We start from the raw sequence: 19,565 nt of genomic DNA on the forward strand, positions 1-19,565 counted from the left end.
TCGACGAGGTTGTGCGTCAGACAGAGGATATTTCGAAATTTAGTTGCTGTTTTGTCTTGGATTTGATGCCTAAATCGTTTTTTGAAGTTAAAATCTGAATTTTATCTTAATTAAATGATTATCCTTGCCAAAACAATAGATAATTTCAAATCTTTTGAATATTGGTTGTTTATATGATAAATATGGATTATTTAAAATTATTTGGTAATTATCTTATGACTAAAATATGATTAGGTCAAATATAGATAATTATGAAATTAATTGTTTAATTTAAATTATTTGTAATTTGATCCCTTATGTTTTGAAAAGTTCAAAACTTGCCTTCAAGTTTTGAAATTTGAATTTTGTGATTAAAAGTTTAATTTTGAATAATTTAAATTTCAAACCCTTTACAAGTTTAAAATTCAACCTTTTACTATTATATATTATTACAAGCTTAATTAATATATATATATATATATATATATATATATATATATATATATATATATATATATATATGTATAACTTAAACTGCTAGTTTTACCGTTAGTAAGCCTCATTCACGAAGCCAGTCTATAAGGTGGGTATAAGGTTGCTGCCTATAAAATGGCACTTAATGGGTGTACACTCACACCCACCGCTTGCTTGACTGGTGGAGGGTCGTTAGCCGAATGGGTAGGATAGGGCAACCCTCTCGTCATTAAAAGTATAATGTAAGATACAAAGTAACCACATGTTTTACAATTTCCCAATCTTAGTTACTTTAAGGTAAAATATGAAAATGATGTTAATCCATGGACTTACACTTCGTACCCTTGTCAAACGTTGGTGGAGCACGTGTGGTTAACCGACACACTAATTTGGGGATGACATTGGTAGCGAAGGGTGACTCGATGTTTGTCATAGATCAATGGAGCGTGTGTGGTTTACCGGCACATTGATTAGGTGATAGAGACATTGAGTGCACCATGTTGATTCGCATGGTTATTCACAACTTGTTTGCGATCCTCGGTATCCCAGTCGCAAATTTGAAATGCATATCGAGATTTAAACAGGCCATTGAAAAAGTTCAATGAATCTCAAAGATCTAGGATTTTTCAATACATTTAAAATCTAAATTTCTTTTTCGTTTTTCACGGTGAGAATTAGTGAATCATCATTCACTTACCTTCAAATTATTTACTTTTAGAGTATGGCATCCCTTTCTAAGTTGTAATTAATATTGTTGGATCCTAGCCCTAATTTCTCATTTGGGCGTTTAATTAGGGATTCATTTCTAATCAAACTTTGTTCCTTTAATCAAACTTTGTTCCTTTCTTTTTCAGATGTCTACAAACAACAACAACAACAACGCTTCTCGGTCATTCTCGTTGATGAACCTGTGTCAAAAAGTGACATTTGATGGGTCAAACTTCAACGAGTGGATGAGGTATATTCACATGATCACACGCTACGAGGACAAAGAATATGTCCTCGATGAAAAGATTGAAAAGATTATCCCAGATGTTGCTACTCCTAAAGAGTTGGCCACCTTTGAGGCCCACGAGCGTGATGCTACGAAAGTTCATTGCATCATGCTAGCCACCATGAACCTCGAACTCCAAAAGTCCTAAGAGGACATGTATCCGTATGAAATGCATCAGGATTTGCTGGACAGGTATCACCAGAGCGCGAGGCAAGAGCGCTATGAGATCATTACTAACATGATCACCGCTAAGATGGGGAGTGGAGAATCCCTAACCTCTCATTTGCAGAAAATGCAGAGGTATGTTGATCGTATTCTCAAACTTAATGTTAAGTTTGATGAGGATTTGGCTATCGACATAATCCTCCACTCCTTGCCCTCCTGCTACAATCAGTTTATGATGACCTACCACATGAACAAGGAGGAGGTCTCCTTGAGCAAGCTCCAAGGACTCTTGAGGACTGCTGAGAGCAACCTCAAAGACAAATCCGTTGCACCATCCCCTGCTGTGGCTGCTCCTGTGATGGCAATAGGTCAAGGAAAGGGTAAAAAGAGGAAGGCTCCACATAAGAGCCACCATAAGGGGAAGCCCCGTGATGGTTCATCCTCAAGTGGAACCAAAGCAGGCCCTGATAAACCCTCCTCCGATCCCAAGGAAGCAGAGTGCTTCTATTGTCACCAAAAGGGCCACTGGAAACAAAGTTTCCCTCAGTATCTGCAAGATATAAAGGATGGGAAGATTAAGCCCACCTTTGCAGGTATGTATTCTATTAAATCTAATAACTCATCATTTTCTACTTCATGGGTTCTTGATACAGGGTGTGGTTATCACATTTGTTCTGATATGCAGGGCCTAAAAAGAAGTAGGGAGGTGGAACATGGAAAGATGAACCTGATTATGGGAAACAGAAAATCGTCGCCTGTGACCAAAGTCAATGTTTATTCTTTAGTGTTGAGTAATGGGTTATGGATAGATTTAAAAAATTGTTGTTATTCTCCAGATATGGCAAGAAACATTATTTCATTTCATGGGTTGTTTAGACAAGGTTTCATATTCTATTAACGTTTATTTGAATGGTGTCTTTTACTTTAATGCATTACCTTATAATGGGATTTATGAATCTGTGATGGTTGTTGATAATTTAGAAAATAATGTTTTGAATATTGATTTGTCTACTAGTCTAGACAAAGCATGCTTGTGGCATTGTCGCCTTGGCCATGTCAACAAGAAACGCATAGCCCAACTCCAAAAGGATGGAGTGTTGGAGTCATTCGACCTTAGGGACGATGACACGTGTGAATCTTATTTACTTGGGAAGATGATCAAGTCACCCTTTACTGGCACTAGTGAAAGGGGTGAGGGTCTATAGGATCTCATACACACCGATGTGTGTAGGCCTTTTAGATCCACCACAAGGGATGCTTGCCGCTTCTACGTGACTTTTACAGATGATTATAGCAGATATGGATATATCTACTTAATCAAGCAAACGTCGGAAACCTTTGAAAAGTTCAAAGAGTTTAAGAATGAAGTGGAGAATCAGCTGGGTAGGAAAATCAAGATGCTTCGGTCAGACCGAGGAGGAGAGTACCTAAGTCTTAATTTTCACGACTATCAAAAGGAATCCGGAATTGTTTCGCAATTGACGCCTCCGAGGATGCCACAATTGAATGGAGTGGCTGAGAGACGTAATCGGACCTTGTTGGGCATGGTTCGTTCTATGATGAGTCAGACTTCGTTACCAATAGCTTTCTAGGGGTATGCCTTTGTCACACCCCAAAACTGGAACGACGGAAACGTTCAGGGGCGGAGGACGTCATGTTTAGTATCACGAGTTATGTATATGGTAAGCACGTAATGAACAACCATTTCATTTAGAAAAAAAAGTGTTTACAATGTGTGTGTTCACAAAACATAGAAGTCATAAACAAATAACAAAACAAGACTTGAAGCTATAATGCTCCATCTTCTGAATTCCCAACACGAGCACCTGTCTAATAGTCTTCTGAGAATACAAGTTATTTGAAAGAGTTGATCAGCAATTAAGCCAGTGAGTTCATAAGATTTTAGTGATGTGAGTAAGCTGTAAAATATGGTTGAAAAAGTATATGTAATAGTGATGTAAGCTGTAAGTTCTGTTTTGAAAAGTTCGACTGTTCCTCTAGAAAATCCTACATTTCCTACTTGAATGAAAGTTAAGTAAAATAACACTACAAGCCTTTCTATGGGTACTAAGTGGGTACAAGTTATATAAGAATCAGAGTAAACAAACAATCAATTGTGCGCATCTGCCCTAAGCTCACAACCCAACGGGGAACAGAAAGTAAGGCGGATAACACACATCCCATTGGTTGTTAGATCGTTGTCATATATAAACCTGGTGTATTCACTTGTTACTCATGGAGTTAGTTGTAATGATTCCTTTATATCTAATGAAAAGTTCTTTAAGAAAACCTATATTTCTTATATCAAAAATAGTGACCACAGTGACTACTTTTATAATAGCTTTGTTTATACTCTATATATAATCTAATATCGATTAGAAAGTTAATTGGGTGAATATGCCCTAAGCCCACAACCCAACGAGGAACAGGAAGTAAGGCAGAAAACACACATTTAACTACATATTGGGTATTAGTTTTATATATAAACATGGTGTACAAACTAAGGTATTATAGAGTTACTCACCTAAAGTCTTTAAAATTTTACCGGTTTAATAAAATGGACTAAACCCTTTACTGGGAAGTTTCTAGTTTTAAATACTCAAAAGTACTGACTTTGGAAAGTATGTTTTGTACTACAAAACCGTACTCTGACTCTGTGTCCTATAACCTGACCCATACCTGGTACTCTTATGATGACTTAATGTATACTAAGCATACATATATATATAATCAAATAGATAATAGATTGGGTAAATATGTTCCAAGCCCACAACCCAACGAGGAACAGGAAATGAAGCAGAGAGCACACACCCTATTAGCTGTTAGATCCTATTGGTATATATGTATCCTGTGATGTATACATTAAGGAATCATAAGACTAGCATTATGGTCCTATCCTCTAATTGTAGCCTTCTACCAAGGCATCTTCTGTTCTGTGCTAGACCCGACTGTTCCTTTGTCGATTTGTAAAAAGTATATTTTCCCTAGTTTATAACTATCTTGACTAGAAAATAGTTCAACTTTCAAGTGGTACTGTCACTTTATGAAAGTAATGGGAAAAGTAAGTACACATATGTCATTTATAATGACATACGGATGTACTAAATAACCTAAAAACATATTTGTTTTATTACGGTCATAATGTGAAGGCTAGAACCCCTACTAAACGCTCTCCCTGTCAAGAGATTAAGGGAACCAAATGCGAACCCTGCAAATTCTTGCAAGCCGTGTAATTCAAATTAAAGTTATATGATCATGTATACCTAATATAACTATCACCTTTTGTTTAAAAACAATGAGTTAGTGATTCATTTGTCTAATTAGATCCTGTTTGTGTGTTCTCATGCTATAGCAACCTAACTTGTTTGTTCTGTATGGTTGTAACATCCCAAGTTCAGAAGTGCAAGTTCAGGGTTAAAAGTGTAAATGTGAAAGGGCAACTCGGCGAGTCCATGGGTGGACTCGGCGAGTAGGGTCGCGATTCTGGTCGCGTGTTAAGTGGCCAACTCGGTGAGTCGGCGGCTGGACTCGGCGAGTTGGTGCTGTGTGGAGAAAACCCTAATTTCGGAGGATGAGCCCTATATAAAGGACATTATACCCTCTCCCCAGCCTCTTTACCCTCTCTTATAGTCCAGAAAACCCTAGAATCATGTATAACCTCAATTGATGAAGAATTAGAGCTTGGGAAGAGAACTTGAGAAGAAGAAGGTTGAAGATTAAGAGGCTAGCATCTGGAAATTATTGTAGATCAGAGATCTACTCCTCCTTTTGGATCATTTCTGAGGTAACAATCTGTTACCTTGAGTTTCCTTCTTCTTGATTTGTTCTTAGTTGCTATTTTGGGGATTATAGCTTGAGTGGATTCAATTGCAAGTTTAGAAGCTAGATATGAAGTTGAAACTTCAGATCCAAGCTTGTAATGATCCTATTTGTTGTAAAGGTGCTGCCCAAGAATGGTTGATGAAGCCCTTTTGTCCCAAACCCAAGCCCTAGAGTGTCAAATGCCTAGATCTACTTGGATTCACGTAAAGTTTGCCACTTTACATGATGGATGGATTGTATAAGAGTAGATCTATGGATTTGAGACCCTGCATGGCTTGGAAAGCCTCTGTATGGGTTAATAGCTAATGGCACTCGGCGAGTCACATGGGTGTACTCGGCGAGTTGCATGAAGGTGGGCAGAAAATCGACGAGTTGGAAGAACAACTCGGCGAGTTGGTTGAAGATAGCCTTGGACTCGGCGAGTCTGTTCTTGGACGCGGCGAGTCTGTTCTTGGACTCGGCGAGTCTGGTCGTGAGGTCCTAACCTTCTTCTGGTTGAGCCGTGAATCGGTGAGTCAAGGGAGGACTCGATGAGTTGAGTGCGAGGGGACTCAGAGTTGTTGGACTCGGCGAGTCTCGAGGTGACTCGGGGAGTTGAGTCGCGGATTAGGGAAGTTCTGAGCATGGGGACTCGACGAGTCATCGGGTTGACTCGGCGAATAGAGTCAGTCAGGAGGTTGACTTTGACTTTAACTTTGACCAAGGGTTGACCAGTTGACTTCCAGGGGTATTTTGGTAATTGTTGGCTTTTATTTTGAGTTCAATGTTGGTGTTGGCTAGTGGTGGAGATCGTGTCAGTGGTCGGAGCATCTTGTTCTTATCTTTTCAGTCGGCAGTTGCGAGGTGAGTTATCCTCACTATAGCGACAGGGTCTACGGCACCAAGGCTGGCCCTTTATTGGATTGTGATCTGGGTATCGTTGTTATGTTTTGCTTTGCTATGTTTGCATCCGGTAGTTATGATGGTATATGTTAGAGACTTGGTTAAGGTCGGTATCCTGGTATATAGGATGATGCTATGCTGGTGACCGGTTAGGTCGGTATCCTGGTTAGGATGATGTTAGGCTATGTGATCTGTTAGATCGGTTTGATTGGATGTGATTATATGATTGAATGTTTATGTGCACATGGTTGTTGGACTGGGGTTGGGTTGAGGCGGGTTCTGCTTTGTGTTGTAGGCCAACATACCCAGGGCGGACCGGTTATCCCGAAGGCCCAGCGAGCGGTCCGGATAGGTTGTAGGCCCCAAGAGGGCGGACCAGACGTGCCGAGGCTCAGAGAGTGGACCAGTCCGACTGAAGGCCTAGTGTGGGCGGACCAGTCATACTGTAGACTCAGAGAGTGGACCAGGATGACTGAAGGCCCAGTGTGGGCGGACCAGTCATACTGTAGACTCGGAGAGTGGACCAGGTGGATTGAAGGTCCGGTGCGAGCGGACCAATCACACAGTAGACTCGATGTATGTGGATAGACTCGGAGGGTGGACCAGGTGGACTAAAGGCCGGTGCGGCGGACTAGTCACACAATAGACCCGAAGTGCATGGCTGTTTTGTGTTCTGTTATGATATGGCATGTTGTGTGTGTATGGTATATGTAGTTCGTATTTTGGGGGTATCTCACTAAGCTTTCGGGCTTATAGTTGTGGTTTAATGTTTTTCAGGTTCTTCAGGAGACCGTGGCAAGGCAAAGGCGTGATCGTACCACTCCTCATGATTATGTTTTGTGATGTGGTTCTGAGAAGACTCTGATAATAATTGCATTGAAAACCTTTTTGTAATAACTTTATGAAACCGGGTTGTTTTTGAAAACTTTAAAATTGGTTGAATTTTTAGAGCGTTACAAGTTGGTATCAGAGCCTTGGTTTGAGTGAATTGGAGGAACATTCGTGTGAATCCAGTCTCAAATCAAGGAGAGTTTTCAAAAGAGAATTTAAAATGGTTTTCAAAATGAGTAAAGGAGGATGCGGAGGTACGATCAGCCGGAGCCAGTAAGTAACCCCAAAATACCATACATGATATTTGTTTTTGAGCTATGTTAGAACAACATGCTAGTACTAGGCTAGGGATCTTCAGGATTTCATGATAATGTTGCCTGATTTATGATGCCTTCTAGCCTAGGGTTCTTCTGTGGGAGATTTCCGGTGTTCCTCTAGGAGTGAGGGTTGAGTGCTTGTTATGTATGTTTTTCACTAGGGTGTTGTGGTAATACTTGATACAAATATGGGTAGGTGTGGAAGGTAGTATGGGCCCGTACTACTGAAAGCACATGACCCATACGCGTATCAAAGAAACCATGACCTCTAGGGTTGGGTTGGGGGTTGGTTCCCGGGATAGTGGGAAGTATCTGAGATCTTGCGATGTTTTTCAGTATGGTGGTTACGAGGCATGCTGAGAGTGGATCCGGGTCAGGATAAGGAGTAGGAGAGGGCGGTCAGGGTGGGTTAGTACCGCCCGAGGTTATTGGTCAGATGAGCACAGGCGAGTTGGATGCTAGGATTCGTGAGATCCTGCACGATGAGGTTGTTGCGTTGTTCCGGACCGAGTTGCCAGAACTGTTTGGGTCGATCAAGACCGCCATGGTTGAGTATTTTGATGAGCGCCATGCGGCTCTCACAGAGACGGCTGCTGCGACGGCTACAACGGCTGTAGCAGCGGCAGGGGGAGGAGTCGGTCGAGGTTTTCAGTATCGGGAATTCGATAATACGAAGCCCCTACCTTCGATGGAGTTCAGGACCCGATTGTTGCTATAAGATGGTTGTCGAACGTGGAGGGGTGATTCTTCACGTGTTCATATCCTGCTGATCAGAGGGTGAGGTGTGCTCTGAACCTGTTAAGGCTCGGGGCGAAGGATTGGTGGAGATTGACCACGGGGTCATATTCGGATGCGTAGAGGGCTTCGGTTTCTTGGGATCAGTTCCGGGAGATGTTTAGCACTCTTTATATTTCGCGGGTTGAGAGAGAGAGAGGTTGGCTCAGGAGTTCCTGGAGCTGAAGCAGGATTCGGAGTCGGCAACGGAGATCACCAGGATGTTCACTGAGAGGGCGATGTTTTGCCTTGAGTTCGCTTCGGATCAGGCTTAGATGTCCCGATATCTGAGTATACTCAAGAGGGATATCAGGCAGTTTGTGTCTACGCAGAGGTGCGAGACCTTGTTGGAGTTGCAGGAGGCCGCCAGGCGGCATGAGTTGGAGATTGAGTTGCAGTTGCGAAAGCAGAGGCAGGCTCCGGTGCAGTCGCAGCCGGCGCCGAAACGGTCCAAGACCGTTGATTCTAGATTGGGAGATCAGAGCAGCCACACTTGTGGGAAGTGTGGGAAGGGTCACACCGGGGTTTGTAGGTCCGGTGGTGCATGCCGCAAGTGTGGAAAAGAGGGGCACTATGCGAGGGATTGTCGGCAGACAACCCCGATTCGGGATTTGAGGATTTGTTATCATTACCATCAGGTTGGACACTTGAGGGTCAACTGTCCACAGCTTGCTGCAGGACCGGTGCAGGCTCCATCACCGGCCATGTTAAGGATTACGGGTAGAGGTAAGGGTGGAGCGGAGCCCCCAAGGGCTCAGGGTCGTGCTTTTCAGCTTACAGCGGAGGAGGTCAGGGCAGTGCCGGATACAGCTGCGGGTATGTTTCTTTCTTGATGTCTTGTTATTTGGTGATTATTGTGGAGTATTGTTTATCTGCTAGTCTCGTTGTGTCATTTTTGGTATTGTATTCGTTGTTCCTTGAGGGTTGTGGTATGGTTATGGGTTTGGTGTTGGGAATTTCGTTGGTTGTCCTTCATGAGGATTATTAGTGGTAATCTGGCTTTTGGTCTGAATGTCAGGTAGCATCTGTAGTCTGAGGAGTGGTTAGCTGAAGGTCGGGTTTCTTTTGAGCCCGTGATGATCAGTGTTGTTATGTAAATTGTGAAGATTGCTCGTTCTGGTGGGAATCAGTTCGCGTGTAAGGGTTTGTGTTGTGTAGGGTTGTCGAGGGAGGCCGGTGATGGCGACCGGTGATTGATAGTCAGTACTCTAAGTGGGGGAGAATTGGAGAATTCTTCGAAAGATCGATAAGCATGAGAGGTTATTTAGTTGTTGGGATTCAACAGTGGTTCTGTCCGCCGAGCGTAGGCTGGTATGAGCAAGTGTCAGGCAGACGGGGCGGGATGCAGACCAAGGGTGATTGATTGTGGAAGGCCTGGGATCGGGCCGGGATTGAGTATGTAGAATGGAGATAGAGTTCGGAACCCCTAGCGGGCTAGAGCAGTATGCATGGGAGAGTTTCCTGGAGGGATAATTTGGGATGTTGGATGCTAGTTGATCGGTCCGGATAGATTGAACGTCGGTGGGCGTACCAGTCAGGCCGAAGGCTCGAAGGACGGTCCAGACAGGCTGAAGGCCCTGGGGGGGGGGGGGGGGTCCAGACCTGCTGAAGGTTCTAAGAGTGGTCCAGATGGGCTGAAGGCCTGGTAAGGCGGTCCAGTCATGCTGAAGACTCTGCATGTGTTGATAGATCGGTATGAGGAAATGGAACGAGTATGTCGCGATGTGATAGCATCAGATGGTCTGGCCCCGGGTATCGATCGTGATTAGTGGAAGGTAGTGCATGGACTCGAGATTCCCTGCGAGCGGACTTAGAGCTTGTGTGGTTCATGAGATAGCGGTTATGCTATAAGGGAATGGTGTAGTATTGGGTGAGCACCGTTGCACTTGTGGTAGTGTCAAGGCAACCAAGTGGATTTTCTTGGTAAGGAAATGGAAAGGAATGTAGCTCCGAGAGGGAGTGTAAGTTCACGGAAGTGAAAGCAGTGGTGCGGAGTTATGATTGGGGTGTTCCCAATTATGGTTATTGAGCAGTGTGTTGCGGCGGTGGTTTGGAATCACATCCGGGTTGGATGTTTGCTGAGGTCGCGGAAGGAATTCCGCGGGTGTAGAGCCAAGAGGCTCGGAAAGGATGCAAGGATGGAATCTTGGATTTCCAGTTTGATTTTGAACGAGGAATTATGTATGTGGTGGAAATTCATCCTGGGGGATGTTTGGAGGCATCGTCTGTGTATCGGGTTTTCCCAACCCGAGGATGTTAGAACCAGTCCAGCATGGGTATGAGATTGCAGAGGAGAACTCATGGGAGTTGCTCTGAGACTGAAGGATGTGTCCTTCTGTCAACCTGGAGTGGATAAAATTGGACTCCGATCGGGATTCCGGTGGTTCAGGGTTATTTCTAGCTCGAATGAGTCAAGTGATTGGCATGATTTGGAGCGAGTGAAGTATCATGGAATGGTACTCGGTTGATAAGTGTGGTTATCAGAATACGAGGCCGGTGGCCGGCTTGAAGCGGTGGTCAGAACACCACGGGAGGGAAAGTTGGGTTTTGGGTTTCGGTGGTTGTGTTTTGAGGAACCTGGTCTGGTTAATGCCAGGTGGTGCATTGCGAGAGTAGTTCTGGAGTTGTGTTGTTGCAGGCTTCGAGGACGAAGCCTAATTTAAGTGGGGGAGAATTGTAACATCCCGAGTTCAGAAGTGCAAGTTCAGGGTTCAAAGTGTAAATGTGAAAGTGCAACTCGGCGAGTAGGGTCGCGATTCTGGTCGCGTGTTAAGTGGCCAACTCGGCGAGTCGGCGGCTGGACTCGGCGAGTTGGTTCTGTGTGGAGAAAACCCTAATTTCGGAGGATGAGCCCTATATAAAGGACATTATACCCTCTCCCTAGCCTCTTTACCCTCTCTTGAAGTCCAGAAAACCCTAGAATTGTGTATAACCTCCATTGATGAAGAATTAGAGCTTGGGAAGAGAACTTTAGAAGAGGAAGGTTGAAGATTAGGAGGCTAGCATCTGGATACTATTATAGATCAGGGATCTAGTCCTCCTTTGGATCATTTATGAGGTAACAATCTATTACCTTGAGTTTCCTTCTTCTTGATTTGTTCTTAGTTGCCATTTTTGGGGATTATGGCTTGAGTGGATTCAATTGCAAGTTTAGAAGCTAGATCTGAAGTTGAAACTTCAAATCCAAGCTTGTAATGATCTTATTTGTTGTAAAGGTGCTGCCCAAGAATGGTTAATGAAGCCCTTTTGTCCCAAACCCAAACCCTAGAGTGTAAAATGCTTAGATCTACTTGGATTCACGTAAAATTTGCAACTTTACGTGATAGGTGGCTTGTATAAGAGTAGATCTATGGATTTGAGACCCTGCATGGTTTGGAAAGCCTCTGTATGGGTTAAGAGCTAGTAGCACTCGGCGAGTCACATGGGTGTACTCGACGAGTTGCTTGAAGGTGGGCAGAAACTCGACGAGTTGGAAGAACAACTCAGTGAGTTGGTTGAAGATAGCCTTGGACTCGGCGAGTCTGGCCGTGAGGTCCTAACCTTCTTCTAGTTGTGTCGTGAATCGGTGAGTCAAGGGAGGACTCGGTGAGTTGAGTGCGAGGGGACTCAAAGTTGTTGGACTCAGCGAGGCTCGGGGAGACTCGGCGAGTTGAGTCGCGGATTGGGGAAGTTCTTAGCATGGGGACTCGACGAGTCATCGGATTGACTCGATGAGTAGAGTCAGACAGGAGGTTGACTTTGACAAAGGGTTGACCAGTTGACTTCCAGGGGTATTTCGGTAATTGTTGGCTTTTGTTTTGAGTTCAGTGTTGGTGTTGGCTAGTGGTGGAGATCGTGTCAATGGTCGGAGCATCTTGTTCTTATCTTTTCAGTCGGCAGTTGCGAGGTGAGTTATACTCACTATATCGATAGGGTCTACGGCACCAAGGCTGGCCCTTTATCGGATTGTGATCCGGGTATCGTTGTTATGTTTTGCTTTGCTATGTTTGCATCCGGTAGTTAGGATGGTATATGCTAGTGACCGGTTAGGTTGGTATCCTGGTTAGGATGATGTTATGCTATGTGATCTGTTAGATCGGTTTGATTAGATGTGATTTGTTATATGATTGAATGTTTATGTGCACATGGTTGTTGGACTAGGGTTGGGTTGAGGCGGGTCATCCTTTGTGCTGTAGGCCTACATACCCAGGGCGGACCGATTATCCCGAAGGCCCAGCGAGCGGTCCGGATAGGCTGTAGGCCCCAAGAGGACGAACCAGACGTGCCGAGGCTCGGAGAGTGGACCAGGCCGACTGAAGGCCTAGTGCGGGCGGACCGGTTATACTGTAGACTCAGAGAGTGGACCAGGTGGATTGACCCGGTGCGGGCGGACCAATCACACTATAGACTCGATGTATGTGGCTAGACTCGGAGGGTGGACCAGGTGGACTGAAGGCCGGTGCGGCGGACCAGTCACACAGTAGACCTGAAGTGCATGGTTGTTCTGTGTTCTGTTATGATATGGCATGTTGTGCGTGTATGGTATATGTGGTTGGTATTTTGGGGGTATCTTACTAAGCTTTCGGGCTTACAGTTGTGGTTTAATGTTTCTCAGGTTCTTCAGGAGACCGTGACAAGGCAAAGGCGTGATCGTACCGCTCCTCATGATTATGTTTTATGATGTGGTCCTGGGAAGACTCTGATAATAATTGTATTGAAAACCTTTTTGTAATAACTTTATGAAACCGGGTTGTTTTTGAAATGCTAAAAATTGGTTGAATTTTTAGAGCGTTACACTATTAGCTGTCGAATCCTATTGGTATATATGTATCTGTGATGTATACATTAAGGAATCATAAGACTAGCATTATGGTCCTATCCTTTAATCGTAGCCTTCTACCAAGGCATCTTCTGTTCTGTGCTAGACCCGACTGTTCCTTTGTCGATTTGTAAAAAAGTATATTTTCCCTAGTTTATAACTATCTTGACTAGAAAATAGTTCAACTTTCAAGTGGTACTGTCACTTTATGAAAGTAATGGGAAAAGTAAGTACACAGATGTCGTTTGTAATGACATACAAATGTACTAAATAACCTAAAAACATATTTGTTTTGTTACGGTCATAATGTGAAGGCTAGAACCCTTACTAAACGCTCTCCCTGTCAAGAGATTAAGGGAACCAAACGCGACCCCTGCAAATTCTGGCAAGCCGTGTAATTCACATTAAAGTTATATGATCATGTATACCCAATATAACTATCACCTTTTGTTTAAAAACAATGAGTTAGTGATTCATTGGTATAATTAGATCTTGTTTGTGTGTTCTCGTGCTATAGCAACCTAACTTGTTTGTTCTGTATCTCTTTACTACATGTTTTGTATGGTATTGTTTGATTCTCTTCACTGTTTGTTTGATTCTTGCATGAACTGACTCTTTGTGTACTTCATTGTACTAGAAGTAATGAATAGCATTCTCCTAAACTATACATATTATAGTTTACTAATGTTGTACTTGAACTGTTATTGAAAACACTCATTTATCTACTAAGTTATGCTTGTACTTTAAAAACGGAGTTTTGTGTAACTATAAAGTAACATAACTTTAAAGAGTTTTGAAATGTTTTGACAACTTATAAATAACATAAGTAACATTTTGAAAGATGTTTAACAACAAACATTCACACAATTATCATTGTGTCCAACTTGTATCCCCCCCCCCCACCCTTTAAACAGTTAAAACAGTTAAAAGATTCATTATGGGGTATGAACTCACTTGATGTTGGTGATTCAATCGGGGTATGCGTGTAAGCATGAGAAGTTCCACAAATCATGTCCCGTGACACAATAAGTACTAAATGAATTATAAGGACACATGTTGACATGAATATAGTGTTTATAAACAACTATATGAAAGGAAACACCTTCCGGGACTAAGAAACACCTTGATCAAGTGTTGGAATCACATGTGATTCATCAAAGGGAAGTGGAATGACCAAAACATGAGTTTAAGGTCTTGTGACCATCACTCATTGAGTTTACGGTCGTAAACCCATGAGTTTACGGCCATAAACTCATTACACTTTGACCATTTTGAGTTTTGAAGCCTTCCAAGTCATACTAAGCATTCCTACTTCATGGTTAAGCCTTAGGAAGTGAGCAGGGCATCATATCACCCCTTTATGGGGTTTACGATTTTTTGTACCATTTGCCATTGGGTTTATGGTCGTAAAACCAAATGGTTTATGGTCATTTGATGTTTTTAAGAACCTAGCACATCAAGGTAAGGTTCTAGGCTAGTTTCCAAGGCTTATGAAAGGATAAGGCACACTTTGGCACCAAAATTAGGGTTTACGGTCCAAGATGTTCTTGTACCGTAAACACCCTTGATCCTTTGTTTCTTGGGTGTTTTCTTGGTGTTTATAAGTTTAACAAAGCTTATAAGACTCTAGGATAGAAGTACTTACAAGGTAGAAGCTTGAAAAGGTGCTAAAAGTCCAAGAACACTAGTATGTGTTCTTGGTGAAACTTGAAGATCTACACTTTTGGAATGATTTCACGGATTAAATCATGTTAGATCACTAGATTAAGGTAGATATCAACTTATTAGGGCTTAGAAATACTTACAAGTTGAAGATCTTGAAGAAAATTGGGATTATACTTGAGAGAGAAATGGCTCTAGTCCTGGAAATGTGAAAAAGTGAGAAAAATATCTAAGTCTCACTTATATAGTCTTTAGGGTTTACGGTCCCAATACCATTTTGGACCGTAAAATCCAAGCTCTTGAAGTTTTGGGCACTTATTGCTACATAATAAACCCTAGGGTATCCTCTCTCCTGATATCTCTTGATGTACTAACTTTAAAATACTCAAACTTATTCCTAAAAGTTTGAAAGTTAGTCGGAACTGTTCTGACTTCAACTGGATTGAGTGACTGTACGAAATAGAAATTTCGAGTTGTCACAGCCTTAGAGACTTCCGCCCATATCCTTAACTTAGTTCCCACCAAGAAGGTTAATAAGACTCCTCATGAAATGTGGACAGGGAAGGCTCCCTCGTTGGCACATATTAAGGTTTGGGGTTGTGAGACTTTCATAAGACGAGAGACTCACGACAAGCTCGAACCTCGTAGTGAGAAGTGTTATTTCATCAGCTATCCACAAAAGTCTTTTGGCTAACTTTTCTATAGACCGAGTGACAATGTTGTCTTCGTTGCTAGAAGGGGAGTTTTCCGAGAAAGGGAATTGATATGCCAAGAAGACAGTGGGAGGCAAATTGAACTTGAAGAGATTCAAGATCAAAGCGATGAAGGAACCTCTGACACTGGCACTCAACTTGAGGAGGAAACTTCTGTTGAACTTGTTGATGAGTCCTAACCTCTTCGACGTTCCACTAGGGCTAGTATTCCACCTCAGTTGTATGGATTTCATATTACTACTGAATGGGATACATTTATTATTGATAGTACACTAGTAAATTTGGACGAACCTAGCAGCTAAAAGGAAGCCATTACAGGCCCGGAGTCTGCTAAATGGAAAGAGACGATGGATGGCGAGATTCAGTCCATGTATGACAACCAAGTTTGGAGTTTGGTTGATCATGTACCGGGTCGCAAGACAGTCGGGTGCAAGTGGATTTTCAAGTAGAAGACAGACATGGATGTGAAAGTTCATACTTATAAAGCGCGATTGGTTGCGAAGGGCTTTACTCAAACTCTCGGAGTTGACTATGATCAGACCTTCTCACCAGTTGCGAAGATAAAGTCTATTAGGGTAATGCTTGCAATAGCTGCGTTTCATGATTTTGAAATATGACAGATGGACGTGAAAACCGCTTTCCTTAATGGAAAGTTGGCTGAGGATGTTTACATGAATCAGCCAGAGGGGTTTGTCGATGCGAAGCATCCAAATAGAGGATGCAAGCTTGACAAATCCATTTATGGATTGAAACAAGCGTCTCGCAGATGGAATCTTTGTTTTGACAAGAAAGTTAAAGAGTTTGGCTTTCTGCGAAGCGAAGATGAATTGTGTGTGTATGTCAAAGCCAGTGGGAGTATAATGAGCTTCCTCGTATTGTATGTCGACGACATAATGCTCATTGGAAACGATGTCCCAACCTTGCAGGAGGTCAAGTCCTGTCTTAGGAAATGTTTCGCTATGAAGGACCTCGGAGAGGCTGCTTATATTCTGTAACGCCCGCAGATCCGGGCTAGTCAATTTAGAGGCAATAGGGGTCGAAAACGACTTTTCGACAAAAAGATTATTTAGAATAAATAATCTTAACCAAGTTGTAGAAGATGTCACAGGGTTTCCGTACATATAAAGAACGCCGAAATCCGAGTTATAACGAAGAAGTTATGACCCGTCGAAGTTTTGCGTCGGAACCGGCACGGCGCCGGGAAGCGTAAATAGTAAATTTATGATAGAGCAAGATTTAGATTTAGCGCTCTAAACGAAAGTCGTAGAATATGTTAAACTAAGAACTTCGATAAAAAGAACGCCCAAATCTGACTTCGTATGAAGAAGTTACGATTTTTCGAAGTTTCGGATTAGCAGTGTACAGTCCGAAATTCGAATATTAGATCGAGCGATTTTTAGCTGACACAACCTAAACGAGAATTGAAGATCTCATTATTAGTAGCGTAACAATAAAAAGACAGACGAAAATGGACATCGGATGAAGAAGTTATGAGATTATAACGGACCAATCCTGTCCCGGCCTGTTAAAAATATAACTTTAAAAATAAATTCAAAATTAGCCGAAGGAGTCTAAACGAAAGTTGTAGAGTGCTTCTCCACCTACGCATGGATATAAAGAACGTCAAAAACGGAGTTCGTATGAACGAGTTACAAATTATAATAGCATATTTACGTATTAAAATAAAGTATAAATCATATATACGTACACATATATATACATATGTATATATCATTAGAAAGGTATCGACGATGCGGTCATTATAAGACTAATGTTGAGTTCTTTCGACATTAGTTTAGTACAAATATCTTTAAATCTATTTAAAATAGTATTATAAAGGGGTGTTTAGTTGTTTATATAACTATAAGGTCATTAAGTAATTACGGGGGGTAGTTTTTGTAAATTCAATTACTATAAATAAGAGGCTTGGGCTCTCATATTTCTTGCACCATTCTCTTGATTCAAGAGTCTTTCTCTCCTTATTCCCCGAGCATTTCGGTCCCTCATGATTCGACTTCTCTTTCTGTAGTTTTAGTATAGTAAGGTGAGCGCTGAAGCGCTGCACGAATCTTTCTTAGAAAGATTCAGCGACGAAGTTCTGCCCCTACAGAGCCCGACTCCTAGCTAAAATCCCCTTGTAAGTAAGTTATGCTTACCCTATTTTAAATATAGTTTATATTTAAAATTAGTATTGTTATTATAAATTTATAATAAATATTTGAGCTATTATTATGACTTATATAAGTGTCGTTATAATATCTTTTTAACTACTCGCGGTACGGGGAATCTGGTTTAAAGGGCCGCATAGGGTTGTTGGATTTCAGAAGTGCTATATGCCAAAATGGTCCTGCCCTCCGGTGTTTTATGTCTGGCCCCTGTCTATACATAGTGGTTGGAAAGTATTGTTTAAACGCTTATATAATAATAATAAGACTAATAATTAGTCACGGTAAATATTAGACTAAAATCTAGTGGTAATAATACTAGGTTTTGTCGAAGGAAATTATTTTAAAGTAAACGAAGCACTGTCCAAGTACCGAGTCACCACCTTCTCAAGTGAGTGCATAGTCCCTTTCATCTTATGCATAGATATGAAGTATTTTATATAAACTACGTGCTATGTGTGCATATTATCTGAATACTTGCTGTCTATGTCAGATGAACGTTTTATACATGTTTTAAAGGATTTAAACTGTATACGTATTTTATATATACGAATATGTTGGGTATGAGATGGGTAGATGAATGATGAGAGATAGAAGATGACGTGAGTATACATTGGCAGCTATAGACTTAGTGCCTATGGGACAAACACCGGTAGCTATGGACTTAGTACTTGTTAGACGTTGGTAGCTATGGATTTAGTACTTGTTAGAAATTGGTAGCTATGGACTTAGTACCTATTAGTTAGACGCTGGTAGCTATGGATTTAGTACCTGTAGGAATTGGTAGCTATGGACTTAGTACCTGTTGAACACTGGTAGCTATGGATTTAGTACCCGATGAGTAGGATATAGCAGCTATGGACTTAGTGCTTTACAAACGAACATCGGCAGCTATGGATTTAGTGCCAGTCCTATAACCCTGGAAGTAAGGGACTTCGGAATAAACGAATGCAGGATAGATGAATCTTAGGCTAAATCCTTAAGAGTAAAGAAGATAATGTGGATGGGTAATTGGGTGGATTGATTGATTGTTTAACATAATAATTATATTATTGTGGGTTGAAAACCCTATGTACTCACCAGGTTTCCCAACCTGACCCACTCAGTTTATTTATATCACAGGTGTGGATATGAAGTCACTTTACACTGAGAGATTTAAAGAGATGTAGATCGCTAGTGTAAACAATTGTAAGTTCTGTTTATGCTTATGTTTCTGTATTAACGATGACATCCCAAAAGTTTTAAAATGAAATAAATACGTTTCTTCGAAAATGTTTTAATACATATTTACCATGTTTTTCTGGGAACAAATTCCGCAACACTTTTATAAAAATGAAGTACTCTGATTTTTACAAAGCATAAACAAACCGGTCTTTTCTGGCCGTGATTTTGGGGATGTCACAGGGAATAAGGATAGTAAGAAACAGGGAAAAGAGACTGATAGGACTCAGTCATGATACATACTTGGATAAGGTACTAAAGCATTTTAGTATGGAAAATTCCAAGAAAGGGGAGTTGCCAATCCAAAGCAATACCAAGCTGAGTAAGACTCAGAGCTCGAGTACAGAGGCAGAGATAGCTGATATGAGCTGAGTACCTTACGCTTCCACAATAGGCTCTATCATGTACGCTATGACTTGTACTCGCCCTGATGTGGCCTTTGCTTTGAGCATGGTCAGCAAATATCAGGGGAACCCTGGTAGAGCCCATTGGATTGCAGTTAAGAATATTCTTAAGTAACTGCGAAGGACCAAGGAATGGTTTCTAGTCCTCGGTGGGAGTGACGACTTAAGGGTATGAGGGTACAGTGACGCTAGTTTTTAGACGGATCGGGATAATTACCGATGGCAGTCGGGCTGGGTCTTTACCCTAAATGGAGGAGCAGTGACTTGGAAAAGTTCCAAGCAGGAGACCGTAGCTGATCCAACATGCGAATCAGAGTACATTGCAGCGAGCAAAGCGTCAAAGGAGGCTATATGGTTGAAGAAC

Source organism: Lactuca sativa, chromosome 6, assembly GCF_002870075.4.
Source record: "Lactuca sativa cultivar Salinas chromosome 6, Lsat_Salinas_v11, whole genome shotgun sequence".
Classification (NCBI taxonomy): Eukaryota; Viridiplantae; Streptophyta; class Magnoliopsida; order Asterales; family Asteraceae; genus Lactuca; species Lactuca sativa.